An 18,543-nucleotide genomic window follows, 5' to 3' on the forward strand; every position below is an offset into this window, starting at 1 on the left:
TATGAACAGATGCCAAAATGTACCCATTGCTGGGGACAGAACAAATATGGATGGAAAATCAATAAAAGAAATGTCTCGTCTTCAAACCACAAAGGGTGATATTGTTTCCCTCTAAAACCTCTGGTGTGTAGTTGGGGGGGGGGGGGGGGGGGGTGATTCTAGATCCTGCACTTTCCATGGAGGCCTAGATTTCAGTGATAATAAAGAGTCACTTTTACAAACTCCATCAAGTACATAGGTTCCAGCTATTCTTGGATGCTAAAGGCTTAGCCATGATAATGAGTGCATTCTGTAACTCCATTTTTAAGGGCTGACTTTGAAACCTCTAAGGCGGACACAGATGTCCAGAATGCCACGCCTTGAGTTCACATTGGTACTAAATTTCAAGAACATATTGCTCCAAGCCTGAAGGATCTGCACTGGCTACCACTGTGCTTTGAAGCTTGATTTAATTTAGTGATTTTAGAATTCAAGGCCATAAAAAAACAGGTCCACAAGACTTAAAAGACTGAATACCTTTATACATTTCCTCAAGGTGCTTAAGATTCTCAAGATGGCCTTTTATAGATTCCACTCACTGCTACTCAACCACATCCTCTTTCTGGGGCTATTTCTTGTGTATGCAATTTGCTTCCAAAGCATATGTGTTGAAACAGTGCAGGCTACCCAAGCTCTAATTTAACCCGCCTTTCAACCACAATATCCTGGAAGTGCTGTTGCGGGCACTGCATGGCTCTCTGAGTTATAGCTGCGTGGGTGCCCGTATTCTTATGTTGATCTGCAATCTGTCTCGCAAGCACCCACACAGCTCCAGCTCACAGACAGCTGCACTGTGCCAGCAGGAGCACCTCCGGGACGGCATGGAAGAGACTGCAGGGTAAAGAACTGGCTTTTGGGGGTGGGCGAGGCAGGCTAGCCTGGGGGGAATCTGAGGCTGCGTCTGAGCTCCAGGCTGGCGCTGGGACGGGGGTGGGGTGGGTGTTGGCTGGGAAGATTCAAGGCTAAAGGCTGTCTGACTGACTTGCTGGAGGGGGGGCTGGCAAGCAGGACTGAAGGGTGGCTAACTAGGGGAACTAGCTTGCAGGCTGACTGGCTGATGGGGAGGAAATGGTTGTCTGGGAACAGACTGGCTAGTTGGTTGGGCGAATGACTGACGGAGGCAGGTTTGCAAGCTGCTGGGTACAGGGGAGGGAGCTGGCTGTGTGAAAGAGAGGGCATGCAGTATTGGGGATGAGAGAGAAAAAGGCTAGAGAGGGTTGGATGTGAGAGGGATCAAGACCAGAGAAGAGTTATAAGCAGATCTACCTTTCTTTCCCCAATGCAGATGTCTCCTTGATGTAGGAAACCTCTCTCCCTTCCTCTTTCCACATCCTAGATTCACCTTCTTCCCCTCTTCTCCTCTCCCCATCCCCATTTTCTCCCCCTCTCTGGTCCTCCCCTTAGTTATTTATTTATTTTATTATTGAAAATACTTGTAAACTGCATATAACAACTGAATTGGTCTAGGAGGTGCACAATAAAACATAAATAATCATAAAAGCAAAATTATTTAATAACATGAAATAAAACAGACATTTTAAATCAATATTAAAAATCAACATCCTGTAACTATCCATGGTCCTCCTCCCCTTTCCTGTCATCCATCCTCTTCCCCAACCCTGGTCCCTCTGGTGGGGGCAGGGGGAGGGCGAGAGAAAGAGTAGGCTGAGGGCAAGAGGGAAGAGGGGGAAGCTGCTGGCATGGCGGAAAGAGAGAAGGGCAGGGCAGAGCCATAGCCAGGCCATTTGGGCCTGGCTATGGCTTTTTTTTAATGCAAGGGTCTGCAAAAATATAGTAAATTTGAATCCATGGTTACAGAGAGTTTAGTCCCACTCTATAAATGTATTTTACTTACTGAGGCTATCGGAAGATTGCTGCACAGCTGGCAGCAAGAGCAGAGCACTATGTCCAGCGGCCTTTAGCAGACCTGGCTTTGTCAATAGGCACACTAGGCCTGTGCCTACTGTAGGAAAAATCTTGGGGGTCAGCAGGATGGCTGGAGATTTGCTGCCTTCATGCTGTGCTGAATCTCACTCTCCCTCAGGCAGCGTGCAGGGAACAGGAGAGGAGGGGGCGAACCTGGAACAGACAGAACAATAGGGTCCATTTTGGGGAGGTCAGAAGGGGCAGAATGAAGGCTCACTGAGGGATGAGAGGGGATCAGCTGGGGGTGGCATGTATCTGTGTGCTAAGAGAGGGGAATGGGGAGGGGGACGGTGTTTTTATAAGTGGGGGAGAAGGGATTGGTGCTTAATGTGTGTGTTATACTACATTGGATGAAAGATTAGAGAAGGGCTGCAAGGGGCAGCAGGACCAGAGAACAGAAGGGACACCAGCCTCCTGCTCAACCCCCTCCCCCAGCCCTGTATTTCACATTCACTCTCCTTTGATCTTGAATCCTATCCCCCAGATCCAGGAACCTACAATCATTTCTAACTCTTTCCAGGCCATGGAATCCATGTCTAGCCCCTCCTACTCCTTCCTCAACCCCAGAATTACCTCCACTTTTCCCATTCCAGATTCCTGATCTTTTTCCCTTCCCCATCACCCATCTCCGGTCCTCTCTCCTCCTCATGCCATCCCCTGTCCTTTCACCTACTCCTCATCCCATTCCTGGTTCTTCTCCTTTCCTTTCCCCGTCCCTGGTTCTCTTATCCTCGCCTTTTTCTCTCCCCATCCCTACATCTTCTCCCTGCACTTATACTTGAGATCCCTTTCCCTCATCTAATAAAAGGAAAATAAATTATACAGACACAAGTAGAGTTTATAAAATGTATATATTTTACCCAGCCTTTTTTTTGGAAAGAAAAGATCCAGTTTGGGAATCCATCTGTAATCCTTAGGGATATAAATAAAGGGAGGACCTATCTCCTCCCACAATTCCTATCCCTCGATCCAGGGCCAGTGCAAGGGTATTAGGCACCCTAGGCGAACCTTACAGTCTGGCGCCCCCTCTTCATACACAATTTTAAATTATGCATTTATAACATATTTTACATGAAAAATGAGGTAAAATTAATATACAAGTTGTTGTGTTAATTTCATGCACTGTTGTGATGCCAGCAAGAAAACTTTGCATCTTGGAATTCATATGGCATCATACCTATTATGATATATTTCGGCATGGTCCTCCCGTATCAACATAGTACTATCTGCCAACACTCAAAGAATAACAACCCTTCCTATGAAAAAGAATACCAAAAATAATACACCAGAATCTAAAATATCAATACACCTTCTATCAGAAAAACAGAACAGGCCAAGCTACTACAGATCCCTACAGAAAACCACATGCTAAAAGAATGCTTCATCTCAATCTTTGCATGCAGAACACAAACCCTCACCAAATACAGAATAAAGCCACATAAAGTATAAATAGAGATGTGCAGACAAAAACTGAACTGTAAAACGCATCATGCCAGACTCTATACAGTGTAACAATGGAAAAACAAAAATTTCACCATTCTTTGTGAAACAAATCAATAAAATAAAGATATATAAATCATTAATAATAATTATAAAATCATACAAATAAAATAATTTCAAAACAGCTGATGAATAGAATATCCAATAATTAAAGACTCATGCAAATTTACCAAACACCAATAAAATATTTCAAACAGCAGACACATCACATACTACCCAATAATTAAAATCAAGAAAAATGAACTTAAAAAGCCACCTTTACTTACCCTCTCCAGCAGTTCTACTCCTTTCCCTTGCAGGCCATACCAGAAGCAGCAATAGCTGCTGAAGCTGTGCTCAGCTGGTTGTGTTCCTTAGGGACCACAACCAGTCTCTTTTCTCTCTCTCTCACACACACCAGTCACACCCTCAGGACCAGTTTCTGTCTCTCACACACCAATCATCTCCCCAACCAGTCTCTCTCTCTCTCTCGCACACACACACACACCAGTCATCTCCCTGATCAGTCTTTCTCACACATATACACGTCACCTCTCTGGCCAGTCTCTCTGAATCACACAATGCTCTCGCTCTCTCTTACTTACACACAGGCTCTCACTCACACACATGTTCTATCTCACTTACAAACAGGCTCAATCACACACATGCCCTCTCTCACAACCACAAGCCAGCCAAAAACATGCCCCATCTCTCTCGCACACACACATTGACGCACAGAAGCACCCTCCCTGACTCACATATATGCACCACACACATACAGAAGCACCCTCCCTGACTCACATATACACCACAGACATACAGAAGCACCCTCCCTGTCTCACATACACGAAGCACCCTCCCTGTCTTACAAACACATTACACTCTCACAGAAGCACCTTGCTTTCAGACTTGCAGCATTTTTCACTTTTACTAAAAGTGAAAGTGATGCTCCCAACCGTTAAATAAGAAAACCACATTCCTATCAAAAGGCGAAATGACACCCTTCCTTCAGGTTCTGTCCTCCCAAGGGACAGCCACCCACACTGTACAGCTTCTCTTGTTTTACACTTTCAGGCAATAAAGCAAGTGTCTTTCTTCAAACTATCAATTGTATGATTATTCATGTGGGAGATATGGAACAGAAAGACAGCCTTAGTTGGCTTCCCTTTTAAATGGGAAGATTCCAGTCTTAGTCATTTAAAAATATACATTTTCTAAAGGCTTAAAAAAAAAAAAAAGAAAAAGAAAAACCGTTTCAGATTCTATTCTAGTCTTCATGCTTAAATTATGCTTAAAAAAACCCCAAAAACAATAACCCAAACCCCACCTGGCATCAGTATCTTAAATTTGTGATTTTGCTGAGATGACATTTTAAATACTTTAATTTTTTTTTTGCTTTAGTATTTGTCTCTACCCACTTTAAATTCAATTTTATTTTTGGTATGAACGCACTGCCCGCGGGTCTCTCCGCAAGCAGGCTCACTCACCCGTGCTGCTTTTCTTCACCTGATGTGACAGGCCGCCACCGTCAGGCCTCCCACGTGCCCGGAGGAGCCACAGACTAAATCACTCTTTGCGGCCTGGAGGCCGCCTGTGCTGCTCCTCTTTACCGCGGCCGGAGCCGCGGACTTTCCTGCTTTCCATCGCGGCCCAGTTCCGCCGCCAATGCCAGCGTCTTCTTCGCGGCTCTAGGCCGCAAGCCCCGGTCCCATCCGGCGGCTGGAGTCGCCCCCGGGGCTCCCTGCAGCGGCTGGAGTCGCTGCCGACGTCGGGCCTGCTCCTCAGGCCCAGCCCTGCGCTCCTGGCGTCTGACGTCGGTGCAGGCCGCTGTCCACGGTCCTGCACAGCTCTCTGCTGCTCCTTAGGCGCCGGCGCGCGCCTCTCTTCAGGATTTAAAGGGCCAGGCACAGGAAGTGGACTTCCTCTACCAGCCCTATAATAGGGCTGCCCTGTCAGTCTGTCTTTGCCTCGCATCAGAGTTACTTCACTCTGGAGGCTCCTGTCTGCCAGAGCTCCATCAGGTCTTCTGTCTTCTCCATGGAGTTTCTCGTCTCGTTTGTTCCTCATCATGCCATGTCTTTGTGCCTGAGGTCCTCGTCCAGGTGTCCTGGTGTTCGTCTCCTGATGTTTCACCTTCTGGTGTCCTGCCCTCTTTGGTGTTCACATCTGCGCTCCTGAGCCTTTTGGTACCTGTGAGGCCGGGGGTCCCTCAGATGAGGTTGTGCCCGAGTGGACCAGCCTACAGGTGGACTGGTGTCCTGAGCTCCTGAGCAGTCTCGTCCTGCCAGCTGTGTTGGTGCTTCGGATGACATCGGCTTCATTGTTGGAGTTCCTCCTCGCCTGGATCTTCCCTGAGCTTGTCCAGCTCTCCTCGTGGTCTGTGATCAGCCTCCTAGGGCTGTGTAGGGCACGCAGTGGGACAGGGTGGTCAGCGACTCAGTCCCGCAGGTGGGCTGAGTAGGGCGCAGGGCTTTCAAAATCTACCCCTTTGTGTTGAATTTTCAAAAGAGCAGAGATCAGTAACAACTTATATAACTTTTCCATTAAAAGCAATGTTATAACTCATCTGCAGCTGACTCTTTAATCTAAACAGACTGGATTGATAAAAGAGGGTCATGCATGATGATATTATTTATCACTGTATCACATAGCCTGGATCCCCAAAAATAATACTATGGGGTGAATGTAATAAGATCCATGCTGAAATCCACACTAATTTTTCTGCCTGGATTTTTTGGGGCGCATGGGGCAAAAAATAGCGGAAGCGCGGGATGTAATGCAGCCATGTATGCTAATTAGATACACGCATAAAATCCATGCATACCAAAACATACCATTATGGGCCAGATTTTAATATCTACGCCCGATTTTATAACATGTGCGCACAGCCGCGTGCATGTTATAAAATCCGGGGTCGGCGTGCGCAAGGGGGTGCACACTAGTGCACCTTGCGCATGCCGAGCCCTAGGGGAGCCCCAATGGCTTTCCCCGTTCGGAGTGGCCTCGGAGGGAACTTTCCTTCGGCCCCCCCCCACCTTCCCCTCCCTTCTTCCCCTATCTAACTCGCCCCCCAGCCCTACCTAAATCCTCCCCCCTACTTTTATTTTATAACTTTCGCCTACCTCCGGGCAGGCATAGGTTGCGTGTGCTGGCCGACAGCCGGCCCACGATTGCGGGCACAGCGGCAAATGGCCGCTGTGCCTGGAGACTCCGGCCATGCCCCGCCCTGCCCCTGGACTGCTCTGCCCCGCCCCTTTTTTTGAGCCCCGGGACATACGTGCGTCCTGGGGCTTTAAGCGCGCCGCCGGGCCTTTTGAAAATAGGCCCGGCCTGCGTAATCCACCTGGATTTACGCGCGTAGGCTTTGAAAATCTGCCCCAATGCACGCAGTAATGTGTGCTAATGGTCATATTTTTTATTAGGTTTTTATATATTTATTAGGTTTTTTATATACTGTCGTTTAGACTAGCTGTCACAACGGTTTAGAAACATTTCAAAAATAGACAAAATCCAATAAAAATATATCTAAACATAAAATGAAATGTAATCATAAGATAAAAAAATGTAAAAAAAGAATACAAAATTCAGTCATAAATACAGTTAATAAATCAATAAAAATTTAAAATTATAAAATATAAAAGTAATCTGTAAAAAATTGTGGTAAATAAAAGATATATGTAGTAAAATGTGCAGACATCTGCGCAGAAACCTGCACGGACAACCAAAGTCGTCTGAATGCCTGCGATTGATTCTCGGGACGAAAGCCTTTCTTTAAAAAAAAAAAAAAAAAAGAATTAATTAGTAGTCCAGAAGTTGATGTGAAGGTGGATAAAGCAATATCTAACCCCTTCATGATCGGTCTACGACCTCCTTTGAGAGCGTGAAATGCAGACTGGCGATTTTGCCTCATTGAGAAGCTGCCTTCTTTTTACCCATTCCATCCGCCACTTGGCTAACCCACAAAAGCATCAAACAACCGGTCCCCACACCAGCGCTTTCACTTACCTCCTGTCCTGACTCAGGCAGTAAAAACCCGCACTAACCTAATTTCCCTGCTAGCGTGGCTCCCTGCATTGGCCATAAATAGATAATTGCCTCCTTTGCATGCCTTTTGCATGCACTCGCGCAGAAAAACCGTGGGTCTGCAAGCACGCTTGTATGTGCTTTTTTTTCTGCACACAAAACCCTTATTACATACCTGTATATGGCTTTGCGCGGGAAAATGCGCATAAACCCACGGCAGCTTCAGCCACAGTATTATATCAGCCCCTATTTGCCTATGGGGAATAAAACCTTAGGGGTAGATTTTAAAAGATTGCACGCATGCATCCATGTGCATGCTCTACCCGGCGCACGCACATGGATGGGCGATTTTATAACGTGCACGCTGGCACGCGCATGTTACAAAATGCCAGCTTGGTGCGTGCAAAGGGGGGAGGATTTTCGTTGTTATGCGTGACGACACATCGGGGCCTTCCCCAGTTCCCTCCCAGTCCGCTCCAGTTAAGGAGCGGACTGGGAACTTCCCAACCCCCTAGTCTGACTTCCCTTCCCCTATTCTGCCCTCCCCCATCCCCAAATGTGTTGCCTTACCTTTTGCGCCTGCTTTGAACAGGCGCAAGTTGCGCACTCCGTCACCATACTGGCACGTGATCTCCTGGTACAGCGGCAAATGGCTGCTGTGCCGGACGCCTCTAGCCCTGCCCCCGGACCTCCTCGCCCCACCCCTTTCACCAACCCCGGGACTTACACACGTCCCGGGGGTTTACGTGCATATCTAGGCCTTTGAAAACTGGCCTGGCACGCATAAGGCCTGGCCACATGCGTAAACCTTTTAAAATCTACCCCTTAATGAATCATGCCCATAGTACCATATATGATACAATACCTTCCTTACCTCCTATTGCTGCTCTGTATAGGGATGCACGGTTTTAAAAACATTTTTTTCATTAGTTCACTCTCTTTTAACTTTCTATTGCTTTTTTTGTTTTCACAAATGATGATCTTCATTTACACTAATGGTAGTGAACCAGTGCCATTATTATATTTTAACTGAATCTATTCCCTAATGGGACTAGGGCTTAGGTTGTAGTTGAGTATTTTTAATGAGTTGTATTTAAAATTTTGCTTTGAATTTGTTTATTGTGAATTGTGTTTAGTTTTGATATGACTAGTGTTTATGATACTGTCTCTTTAATGTTTTTAAGATGCTTTGATCATTCCCATCAGGTTTGGTAAGGTGGAATACAAGTCCTAATAGAATCTACAAGTACTATGAAACTGAACTAAGATATTCAGAGGATACATGCTTCAGAAGAGCCTTCAATATTGCCTTCCACTGGAACCTTGGACCATTCTAAAAATGCTAATTCAGTCACATGGTAAAATAATAGATGAAAGCAGATAAAAGACCAGCCATTCCTGCCCACATTAGCAAGGATATACTGCTGCTCTCAGCCATAATGCATGGCTACCTGTGGGATATCACTCCTTATTTAAGACAGTTTTTGTCACCTTCTCCCATTGTCCACAACCTTCCTGGGAATCTGAGCATACTGAATCCCCGTTTAAGTTTATATCCAGTCCTCCTCTAAACCTGTTCTCAATCATACTTATTTTTAACCAAAGTTTAGCATTTTCTTTAGGACAGTGTTTTCCAAACCTGTCCTGTGGAAGCCTCAATCAGTCAGGCTTTCAAGATATCTGCAATGAATATGCATGAGATAAATTTGCATGCACAACCTCCATTGCATGTTAATCTATCCCATGCAATTTCATTGCAAATATCCTGGAAACCTGACAGGTTGGGGTTGCCCAGAGCAGCTTTGGGACCCACTTCTCTAGAACCCAGTAGCCATATCTCTTATTTAATATCTAAGTATAATTGTCCTTGCACTGTGCCCCCATGCCTGTCTCTACTGCAAATTAAAAATGGCTCCACTGGGGCTCAACCCCCAGGTCGTGCTGTGTATACAGCGGATATGATAACAATGCACTGTGGAACCAGATTACAACAGCTGCCCTTCTTTTAGCCACCTTCAAGCCCTGTACATCCAACTAGCATAGGAATAGTTAATCGGGCAAGCAATCAAGCCACCATTCACTTATAACATTTTTTTTTGCTCTGTCGAAAAAATGAGCACACTTTCCTGGAACCAGCCCTCTTCCCATGAAAAAGTTGCTTCACAAGAGCCAGTGCTGACTTTACCTCACAAGACCAGGGCTTTTGAATGTAACACTTGGGATTTTCTCTACATCGTGCTCACCATCTCTCTCATCCTTATCTAAGATTAATTTTACTTGTATTCGTTATTTTAGATCCTCTCTCTCACACACGTTCAATTACTTTCAGGGTTGGATTTAAGAATTTGGCACCTGTGGGCAGAGCACAATGGCAGTGCCCCACTGAGGCTGTGCCTGCTGCACATGGCCCTGAACAAGCAGAAGCAGGCTCCTCTTTGGCCTGGATATCTGGCTTCTTTGAAATCTGGCAACCTAAGCAGTTGCCTGTGCCTAAATCTGGGCTGGACTCAGGCTCTGTTTTAACCCGCAGAGGACTTAGTCTAAATTCCTGCTCTGCTCTCACATGCAGATGCTTACTCTTCAGATCATTAATCTAACTCTCCCACCAGGCCGATTCTGCCAGTTGCTATAGCATTTCCCCAAGTGAAGTAGCCTATTAGTTGTGGGAAAACGTTTTGGCAAATTAAAACCATCCTTTTATTAGCTAAGGGAGCAAAATTCCTCATATGACATGTTTTAATGTTGTCAGCAATGTGTCAGTTAGTTCCATCCAATTAAATTTATTACTATTTCTGCAGCTGTATTGTAAACCTTTCCCATTCAGTCAATGGTTAACATTATTTCCCTTCCAATTTAAATCTAAATAGTCATTAAATTAAAAAACATAAATCCAAATTACCCATGAAATAAACGTTCTGACACCCAGATTTTAAATGTTCAAAAGAAATAAAATTATGATCATCTGTTAAAATTGTGTTCACTGAACAATATATAGTAAAAATTGCACAATTTATGCAAACATTCTCTATTAATATGTCAACTAAAGTTTTCCTTCGGTTTGTCATTTTGACAAACATCATAAGAAACAAGATAACCTTATCAAAACTTGCATTTTATTTTAAATAAAATTATTATTCCAACCTTTTAACACTTCACTTGTAATCTTAGGATCATCCTAACCTAATGAGAGTACTTCTATTTATTAACAATCAAGTCTAATCGCAAAAAATATAAGTTTATCAGTGCTGATGGTTAAAATACTCAGTCCTCATAGAAGATAATGAGGCACCTTCCAACTGGATTCTTAGCTGAAAGATAAAAATTAAAATGAACCAAGGAGGGGTTCCAATGAACATCTCTCCTGAAGAGCTTTAAAGTGTCATCTTGTTTGCCTTTTTAACCAAATTAAGGATTAAATCATTGGTTATTTTATTAATTTGTTGACCTCCACCAAAAACTACCAGTAAAAATAGCTGTTGATGTCCTTTGTGGTGTTACTGTGGACATCAATTTATGTCTCTGACATCACTCCAGAGACCCCAGGATCCTCTCAGTAAAGATAAATTTATTCCCCTTAAAGCAAAACCCATTCATTCTTTAAATACAGTATTCCTATGTTTATTGCTTACTCCTGGGGGAATTCTACGTAAACAAACTTAAAATTCTGCGCACAAAAACTTAAAATTCTGCATACTTTATATTGGTCAAAATAACCCAATTTACATGACAGTCTTTAAGTAATTACATTTTAAATTAATACAGAAAAAAGTTATTACTTAGAGATGTAGAATTTTAAATATTTTGAGCAGAATTCCCCTAGAAATTCACTGTAAGAGTGTCCCTTCCACTCGCTCTCCCTACTCCCCTGGCCACTTTGCCCTCTCATTCTCAATTCCTCCGCCTACCAGTATCTCTCCTCTCCACCTCTAGGCTCAATCCTTTCCACTCTATTGCCAGTCCCAGAGTTTGCCCCGTTCTCAGTACTGCCCCTCCCATAGGCTCCCTCTGTCCCTCTCTCACACACATGCTCCCCCTCTCCAGTGCACATACACACACCCTCATACAGGCTCCCTCACTCTCTTGCACACACACACATCCCCTCACATAGGGTCCCTCTCTCTTGCATATACACCCAAGCTCCCTTTCTCTCTCACACCCTCACACAGGCTACATGTCCCCTGTCCTGGGCTTAGCTCATATTTAATTGAAAAAAGCTTATAGCCCTTAAGTTAATAGGCAGATCAGATAAACTGGGCCCGAGCAGTTATTCTGGTCAAAATGTTCTTCATCTGCTGAAACATACATGTCAGCATCCATCTTTTAAAATCTGAGTCCCTCTGGGGTCAGTATTCATAGACATTAGAATTCATATGTTGTTGCATACAATGGAAGAACATCTGGTACCTTCCTACAGCCCAACTCATGGGGGCCAATGCAAAAAAAAATTGCGGAAAGCGGGTGCTGAGCACTATATAACTCAAAAATCCTGAGAAGTGCACAGGGCCACGAGTTGACAAGATAGTGCTGCTGCATAAGCATCACAGTGCTTCCTCCTAACTCTGCAAAATAGCCTGAAGGCTGATAAAATCGGTGACCATAATGATGCCATTCTTTTAGGTGTTTCACAAGGAGCAGGTACTTAGTTTGCTCCCCTCGCCCCCCCATACTTTGTCCCAGTGCTGGCAGCTGTGGTGTTTGAAGTAGGAGGAGAAGGCATCATTGGTCATTGCCTAGGCCTAGGATCAGATACATCTGAAGTAGTTGGAATAGGAGGCAGCGGTGTTGGGTACTGTGACTATTTCTCCAGTGTTGCACTGCATATAGTGTTGGGTTTCAGAGGATTTCTATTTCTAATTTGTAGTCTCTTACTCTGTATTTAATGAAGGTTTATCTGCGCTCTGTATATATGACTGAGGTGAAGTATTTTGGTAGCATGTAGTTTCTGTGCCAATTTATTCTGTTTTTCCTCTGGTGTTCTGGAGTCTGGTGTAATATTTGCAATGCTGTTTTTTCATAAGAAGGCTATTGCTGTCTGAGTCCTGGGAGCTAGTAATCATTTATTATGGCAGGTTTGCAATCTAGAATTTGAGTGTGTATTTTCAAGGATTTTCAGTAACTGTGCAAAGGTGGTGTTGCGGCGGTGGACCATTGGCCCGAGGTGGTGATGGCGCTATCCATGGGGGAAGCCCTCATGGGTCCCCATCATCGGGAGGCGAGGCCAAACGGGAAGCGGAGGCCAACAGGAGTTTCGCCAATACCAGCCCTCGTTCCCCGCAGGTTGAGTTTACATCTCTCAGGCTGTGGCATATAGAGCTTCCCCACTTGTCAGTGATATAAGTTAGATAAAGGAACCCTTTATCTAACTTACATCAAAACCATCAAAACCAAAAACTCACTGTTTTTGGTTTTGTACACACATTCTCACCTTTTGGAGTCGAATAGGTGGGTACATCAATCAATTGTTACACTGTACTCTTCCTCTGTGCCCCGAAGTACTACTCTTCCATGTGGGCCTTACTACATACATTCCAGCACAGGCTCGACAGCACCTGACACAGAAACTACTAGTGCAGGGAAAACGCTCCATACTATTGGGCTGGAGGAGTAAGGACCCCTGTCCTTTTGGCAGTGGTGCAATGCAGTGCATGAGATGATGTATATGGAGTCCCTAGTGGCACGTTGTTCACCTAAAGCAAAGTCCTATTTTCTGCGGGTGTGGGACCCTTATCTAAATACCCTATCTCACAGGGCCAGGAGTTTGATCTTAAACACTTTGTAAACAGTTGAAATTGTTTATGTTCACTACTAGGGACCGGTGACCAAGTGGGAGGGGGGGTTAGGGGGATCAGGGGAAGGGGGGGGGGTGTCAAAGAACATCCATCATGTATCAAGGAGGAACTGGCATATCAGATCACAACGCCAGCTCCAACCAGTTATCAGCTTTGCTTTACTGTATGATGGCTGTCTTTGGGGGTGTAGAGGGCTACCTAACCAAAAAACAATTTGTAATGTTTTGTTTGCATTGTATTGTGATTGATGTGTCAATAAACACATTTCCATAGAAATGCATATGGCATTGATTTAAGAATCCCCGACACCGCTTGGGATCTCCCGCGTAACGGGGTGGTGCTAGCAAAGAAATGATTGCCAGACCGGAATCAGAGGCCGGTGCAGAAGCCGCTGGGGGTGGTGATGGGGCATTGGGTTGGGTCAGGGAGTTTGGGTCAGAGGCAAGATGGTTGGTTTACATCAGCCACCACCAATTCTAAGGCCGACTGGAGTTTTTGAAGCTTCAGAACAAGTCCAGGGATGGCCTTCAGCGCAGCCAAGTCCACCGGGTGTGAATCCAATTGGGCGTTTAGATGCTCTATGGAAGCGGCCAACACCTCAAGGAACCGCTGCTGTTCCAGGATCTTCAGGGCCAGGTCTGGAATGGCTTGGAGAGTGGATGGCTCTGCTAGGTCCATGGCCTTGGCAATCTGTTGCGATGGTGGAGCCTTGGCCCGAGGTGGTGTTGGTGCTATCCATGAAGGAAGCCCCCATGGGTCCCCACCGTCGGGAGGCAAGGCCAAACGGGAAGCGGAGGCCAACTGGAACTTAGCCAATACCAGCCCTCGTTCCCCGCAGGTTGAGCCCTTGGGTACTGGGGCTGACTGGACTTAGGCGGGCCTCCGCGTGGTTGATCCTGGAGAGAGTGTCCAAGGCAAGGTGCTCGGAAGCAGCAGAGATGCAGGGTCCGAAGGAACAAAATCAGACAAGGCCAGGTTCCAGAAGCCCGGACAGACTGAAGCAGGCAAGCAATTAGGAACAAAGTTAAATCTTGGCTTGTGAGTAGGCAAGAGCCTAAAAGAAGGCCAGGTCCTAAGGCAAGGCAATGGCTGGAGACAAGCTCAGGTTCAAGCTGGAGTCAGGGCAGGTGGCTGAAGACAAGGTCAGGTTCAAGCTGAGGGTCAAAACCAAGGAATCCGTCCAGAGAGTAGCGGGAAGAGGAAGATGGAACTCAGACATGAACAGGTACTGGAACAGGAACACGAACGCTGGAATAGGAATAGGTACTGAAACAGGAACATGAACGAGCAGCAACTTAGCACACGACATGAAGCTTGGAGACCTGTTGCCAAGGCAAGCTCTGACTGTCAGAGCTTGCCTTCATTAGAACGACCGATGACATCATCGGAAGCCTTTGCCTGCCACGGGCCCTTTAAATGAATTAGAGAGGCGCATGCGCACGCCTAGGGGAACTGAATGCGAGGAGCAGATGGCGGCGGCATCTCTGCCATGCTCCAAGGACCGCCAGTGGCAAGCAGGGCCACAAAAAGGAGAGCTGTGCCGGGGGCATCCCGTCCGCATCGCCGGGGAGCCTGGGCCAGCCCCCGGCATGGCGTTGTGACGCCGGGTAAGGAAGGCCGGTTGTGGGCTCCGCAGCTGACCGACATAACAGGTGGTTATAAAAGCAAATAGAATGTTAGGAGTTTGGTATGGAATGGAGAACAAAACTGAGAATATCATAATGGCATGACTGCACTTTTGAGTATTATGTGCAGTTCTTGTTGCCCCATCTTAAAAAAGAAAGAGGATAAATTTATAATAGCTCTAATTTTACATGTGTAAGTCTGCTTTGAAAATTAATGGGACTGTATATACCTTAATGCTGCATAGGGACAAACATTTACACCTACTGTACTGCATTTATAGTCCTACTGTAAACCCTCTCTGTTAAGCTGCTACTGTTTGTATGCTGCCATTCTACAGGGTTGGAGGCAGGCTACTTTTCCATGGGCCACCCTGTAGTATATGTTGTATCCCACCATTGGTGAACTTCTTTTTTTATAAAGTTGGGTAATACATAATTAAATAAACCTGCTAGAGAGCAGGTGCAAATATGTACATGAACATTTGTGCATATGCATTTGAAAACTGAAAGTGCACGTGTAAAGTAATTCCTTGTCCCAGCTCTGTCCCCAGGAATGCCTCTTTGCAATGCATGTAAAAATATACATGAAATCACTTCCATGCATACTTTTACACATATAACCCCCAGGTTAATTTTCACAAAGCCCATGTATGTGCATGTGGCAGGACCATCCAGTCCATCACTAGGTGCCTTAGTTCCATTTCTAGATATTTGACACCTTTGGAGCTTCCATCCCCTTTGCCCTCCTCCCACTTAGGAGAGCTGGGATTGGATGCCCTTTACTTTATAACCCAGCCATTTTGTGAGTAAAGGTGCGGTTAGAGATCAGATCAGGTCAGACACTCAAGGGTCAGGATGTAGAATTCTTCTCTCCCTGGTGAGGCCTCCCTGCCTCATCAGGTTTCCACTTTTGAAATAAGTTTTCCTCTATCCACAACCTGCCAGTGGATCCCTAATTAGTTGCAGAAAATTCATTTTTGGCTTGAATCTGGTTGGATCTTGCACTCCAGGACTGAAGACCAGTGAGCCTGTTCACTTCCTGAATAAGGGAAGCACCTGTGACCAGCATTGGCTGAGTGAGAAGCTTGAAGGTTAGAAGGATCCTATTTTTGGAAGGGACTATGTTTAACTCTGTTTCTCCAGGGAAGGTCATCCTTGCTGGCTGGGCTCAGAGTGCAGGGACTGAAGACCAGTGAGCCCATTCCCCCCAAGAATGTGGCAACCACCTGTGACAGCACGAATACCAGTCTAGGAAGATTTTGACTAAGAGTATTCTGCTTTTTGTTGTGAGGAGGTTTTTAAAGCCATCTGTCCTCACTGTAAGCCTGGCTGGATCAGCAGGTTCCTGTTTCATAGACTTTTCAACAAGAGGAGTCACCTTTTCAGAACATCTAAAAGGAGTCAAGTAAGATCAGGGAGGCACCATCTGGATATCCAACCACTTGGGAGCAGGATACAGGTCTGGGTGTTCGGTAAGATGCTGGAGCATCTGGTAGGATGGATTTTTGCTTTGCTAGAATGTGACCCCTGACATAGGAATCCCGGTTAAGCCGATGGGAGAGCTTTTAGTGCACGCTTTACAACACTGTGGTAAGCTCGACCAGTTTGCTGAAGGAAAAGGACATCTACCTAACCTGAAGCACTGTACTGTACAAAGAATCATCTGTAACTTTAAGATCAATTTACCAATCAATAAAATTATTTAACACCCAGTGCCCGGTCCTGTCTATTTTGTTACAGCAACTCCCTCCTAGGATTGCCACCACAACCCTGGGATACACATTAGACTTTATCTACTCACGAACAATTATACGAACAATTATACCTCCCCTCATCTGATTCCTGGACAGCATGGATACCAACTCTAACATGTGGACTAATTCTATTCTGAACTATCTCTAGTCCGGAATTTGTTATTTCTCTTTTCTTTACTTAACTTTATCTCTTTTCTTCCAGCTACCTAAGCTTCCAAGTTCACGGTCCTCGTTTAATGTAACTTTGTCTCTTCCTTTACCTAATTATTTTTATCCCTGTTCGATGTAAACCGTCCTGATATGGTATTTAACCATGAAGGTCGGTATAGAAAAATGTTAAATAATAATAATAAATAACTACCAACACATAAGGGATTAATCACACCACTGTCTGGGCCATAGACGAGAATCTTCACCCCCAGGGATCAAGAGTTGAGCTTGGGATGGAATTAGCTAGCCGGAGCAGCCCCTAAGAAATAAATGAGTTATGTGCCCTGAAGGGAATTACCACTTCCTAAAAAGGGGTTACATGCATAAAACTGCATTTGACGCGCATAAACACTGTAGAAAATTACCCCATACAACAGAAATAGAAAAGGTACAAAGAAGGGCAATGAAAATGATATAGGGGCTAGAATGACTCCTTTATGAAGAAGGCTAAATGGAGATAACTCAGAGGGAATATGATAGAGGTTTATAAAATCATGAGTGGGGTGAAACAGGTAAATAAGAACAGTTATTTGCTCTTTCAAAAACTAGAATACATTCCATGGTAGCAAATTTAAATCAAATTAAATCAAAATCAAATATTTTTTCACTCAACACACAATTAAGCTGTGAAATATGTTAGATGTGGTTCAGGCAACTAGCATTGTAGAGATTAGAGATGTGAATCGGAACCGAAATCAGTTCGGTTCCGGTTCAAATCTTATAATTTTTATCGTCCGGCCCGATTGTTTTTTTGTTTATCGGCTGCGCCCGATCCGATAAACAAAAAACCGACCCTGACCCTTTAAAACTGACCCCTTAGCCTCCCCCACCCTCCCGACCCCCCCAAAAACGTTTTAAAATTACCTGGTGGTCCAGTGGGGGCGCGGGGAGCAATCTCCTGCTCTTGGGCCGTCGGCTGCCACTAATAAAAATGGCGCCGATGGCCCTTTGCCCTTACCACGTGACAGGGTATCCGTGCCATTGGCCGGCCCCTGTCACATGGTAGGAGCACTGGATGGCCGGCGCCATCTTTAAAAATGGCGCAGGCATGGCCGGCCATCTGCTGATGAACTGAAGGTCAGGTGACAGGCCAGAGTCCGAAGCTAGCTGGTTACAGGCAAACTCGCAGACAGGCAGTAGTCAAGATAGGCAGCGTTCAGGCTTGGTCGAGAATCAGGCAGTGGTCAGTAGGGGTGTGAATCGTGTGATTGATCGTCTTAACGATCGATTTTGGCTGGGGGGGGAGGGAAATCTTATCGTTGTGTTTTGTTTTTTTAAAAATCGTTAAAAATCGTAAATCGGGGGAGGGCGGGAAAACCGGCACACCAAAAAAACCCTAAAACCCACCCCGAACCTTTAAAACAAATCCCCCACCCTCCCGAACCCCCCCAAAATGTTTTAAATTACCTGGGGTCCAGTGGGGGGGCGGGTCCCGGCGCGATCTCCCTCTCTCTGGCCACGACTGCGTTAAGAGAAATGGCGCCGGTGGCCCTTTACCCTTATCATGTGACAGGGCAAAGGTAGCACCGGCGCCATTTTGGTTCCTGGCTCCCGACGTCACGCGTGCAGGAGATCGCCTCCGGACCCCCGCTGGACCCCCAGGGACTTTTGGCCAGCTTGGGGGGGGGGCCTCCTGACCCCCACAAGACTTGCCAAAAGTCCAGCGGGGGTCCGGGAGCGACCTCCTGCACGCGGGCC

This window comes from Rhinatrema bivittatum, chromosome 1 (genome assembly GCF_901001135.1).
Source record: "Rhinatrema bivittatum chromosome 1, aRhiBiv1.1, whole genome shotgun sequence".
Lineage (NCBI taxonomy): Eukaryota > Metazoa > Chordata > Amphibia > Gymnophiona > Rhinatrematidae > Rhinatrema > Rhinatrema bivittatum.